We start from the raw sequence: 3458 nt of genomic DNA on the forward strand, positions 1-3458 counted from the left end.
GCTCTAAGTACAAGATCAATAGAGGCCGGGGTCTACCATACCAGGCAGGACCCCAGGTGCAGGCTGTGCAAAGATGCCCCTGAAACAATCCAGCACATAACAGCGGGGTGCAAGATGCTAGCAGGCAGGGAATACATGGAACGCCATAACCAAGTGGCTGGCATAGTGTGAGAAACATCTGTGCTGAGTACAGGCTGGAAGTCCCAAAGTCAAAATGGGATGCACCTCCAAAGGTGGTTGAGAATGACCAAGCTAAGATCCTGTCAAACTGGTAATGGCCAACCAACCAGACATAGTACTGGTGGACAAACACCATTTTTTATTCAAATAACACAACCTGACATTCTGGTTAGTTGCGGTTCTTATCCCTCTCTCCTCTTTACAGCCAAAGGAAGAAAATCTAGTAAAATCTGGTATTCCATTGTCAGTGTGCATTTTCCACTCCTTGCTTCTCTAATCTTGCTAACAGACAGACTGGTTACAGGACCAGTTGGAATGCATTGCTCTCATCTCTTCTGCAGTTAGAGATCATATATATTTTTCCTTCTTTGGTTGATTTCAATCTGCTTAATAAACAAACAAATTCTTCATGCAAGGGCCAATTGCAGGAAATCATCTTGAGTGTTACTTGGAAATGGCGCAAACATGTTCTCAAACTGCATTCTGTCTGTACACAAAGCAGCAATGTATCATAGGTTCTTAATTTCAGTGGAAGTGATTCTAATTCACTGACAAACACTGGAGTATATAGAGAAAACAAAGAGGACACAATGTACAAATCAAAATATATCCTTAACCATACATTTCCAAACCCTTCTGAGACTGGAAAACAAGCAGATGAGATTTATGAGAGTTATGTCAGTCTAGTGGAATGTTCAAATAAAGGCACATCTCTCCTAATTATGTTTATGTTTATTACCTGTCTATGGCTGGCAGCACTGTCAGTGTTACCTATCATGGCCTCTTTCAGAAGCCTTAAGCAAGCATATTTTTAATTCATTAATCTTGAGGTCAGATAACTATCTCATTATCTCAATATGACAGTCCTTTTATTGTGATAACAGGTTATTCTGTTATCTTATCAGCAGGTTGTTTTCTTGAGATAATGGGATAAATATTTAGTTTTCACATTTTTAGATTATTACTGGATTACGACAAGGAGCAATTTTTGTTATCCTGAGAACACAAAATATTCAACTATCAATCTCGAGATATTGATAAAAAAATTGTTGCAACCTTTGCTGACCCTGGCTTTGATAGAATGGATATGCCGACCCTTAAACTGATGACAGATGATGACAACTTCTGACACAGCAACTACATTTGGTTCTGTTTCACCCACTAGGTAACCCTTGACTGTTACAGACCCATGACTGAGATAGATGTAAAGTTGAGAGATGTTAAGTTGGTGTAATCTGAAAAAAAAACATGAGTTCTGCACGACTGGCATTGAGCCGGAGATATTTATCCCCCTCGGTGGTGTTTCAGTCATTTGATGGCCAACAATGTCCCTTAACGACTGAGTCGTTATAGCCCAGTATCGGTGAGAGTCATTACCTGTCTTTGAATCCTCCCCTGTCAACCGACGCCTATTGTCCTGGTGGGCATGTTTGGGCAGAGATCTCAAAACAGGATTGTATATGGATGACAAGTTGTGTCTTAGTCCACCACCCCTAGTCAGGGGTGTTCTATTTTTACAAAAATAGCTTCCTTAACTCCTCTCTCAAACCAGCGATGTTCTCTGGAGAGGATCTGGACTTCACTGTCCTCAAAAGAATGTCCTTTGTCCTTCAGGTGGAGGTGGACTGCTGACTCTGGTCCACTGGAGTTGGCCCTCCTGTGTTGGGCCATGCGTTTGTGAAGCGGCTGCTTAGTTTCACCAATGTACAAGTCGTTACACTCCTGACTACACTTAATTGCATACACCACATCACTCTGTTTATGTCTGGGTGTTTTGTCCTTCAGGTGGACCAGTCTCTGCCACAGGGTGTTCCCTGGTTTAAAGTTAACTGGGATATTGTGGTTGTAAAAGATCCTTTTTAACTTCTCTGATAAACCAGCCACATAAGGGATGACAGTGTTATCCCCTCTTGTTTCTGGTTCCTCCCAGCCACATAAGGGATGACAGTGTTATCCCCTCTTGTTTCTGGTTTCTCTCTGTTGGTGTTGGGCCTCTTCCTTGTTTTGGTAAAGGCCCACTTGGGGTATCCACAAGCCCTAAGGGAGTTCTGGATGGGTAATTTCTCCTTCTTGGCCCCTTCTGCAGTTGTGGGCACTTCCTCTGCCCTGTGATTTAAAGTTCTGATGACTCCCAGTTTGTGTTGAAGTGGATGGTGTGAGTCAAAAAGCAGGTATTGGTCCGTGTGTGTAGGTTTCCGATATACTTCTACCTTCAGGCTTCTGTCCCCTCCCAAGTGGACTGCACAATCCAAAAAGGCCAGGCAGTCATCTCTGGCATCCTCACAAGTGAGGATGTTGTCATCCACAGGGCTGATATGCTTGGTGAAAGCCTCCACCTCCTGGGTCCTGATTTTAACCCATGTGTCATCCACGTAGCGGAACCAGTGGCTGGGAGCGGTACCAGTGAAGGAAGACCGGGATTTCTGCTCAATTTCTTCCATGTACAGGTTGGCAACTATTGGAGACACAGGGGAGCCCATAGCACAGCCATGTTGCTGCCTATAGAAGTGCCCCCTAAACTGGAAGTAGGTAGTGTTTAAACTGAGTTCCAGAAGGGTGCATACTTTTCTGGGGTGAGGTTAGTCCTGTTGTTCAGCGTGTCATCCTTCAGCAGTCTCCTCTTCAGTGCCCTGACAGCCTCTGTGGTGGGAATACAAGTGAACAAGGATGTGACATCATATGAGACCATGGTCTCATCCTGGTCCAGCTGCAGTTTTTGGACTTTCCTTGCGAAGTCCTGGGAGTTTGTTATGTGGTGCTGTGTGTTTCCCACTAAAGGAGCCAGAATGGTGGCCACGTACTTGGCTATGTTGTAAGTCACCGAGTTGATGCTGCTGACAATGGGTCTGAGTGGGGCTCCTTCCTAGTGTATTTTGGGTAGGTCATAATTGCAAGGGATGGCCTCCCTGGGGTATAGTCTGTAGTATAGTCGCCGGTCAATAACTCCCTCCTTTTCCAGCTTCTAGTCTATAACCTTCTTCTTGTAGCCACTGGTGGGGTCCCTCTTCAGTGCTTCATAGGTGGTGGTGTCACTGAGGAGGATGGAAACTCTGGTCTGATAGTCAGCTGAGTTTAGGACTACTGTACACCTGGCTTTGTCTGCTGGAAGGATTGTGATGGTTTCATCCTTTCATCCTAAGGTTCAGGGGTGGGAGTTTGGCAATGGCCAAAGCAGAGTGACCTTCATCCGCAGTTCTTCTGCCTCTGTCTCGGCCAGCTTGTTGTTCCTAATGGCTGTCTCTGTGGCTGGGGTGAAGGCTACCACAGGGGTTTGTTTT

Source organism: Monopterus albus, unplaced genomic scaffold (assembly GCF_001952655.1).
Source record: "Monopterus albus unplaced genomic scaffold, M_albus_1.0 scaffold276.1, whole genome shotgun sequence".
Taxonomy (NCBI): Eukaryota; Metazoa; Chordata; class Actinopteri; order Synbranchiformes; family Synbranchidae; genus Monopterus; species Monopterus albus.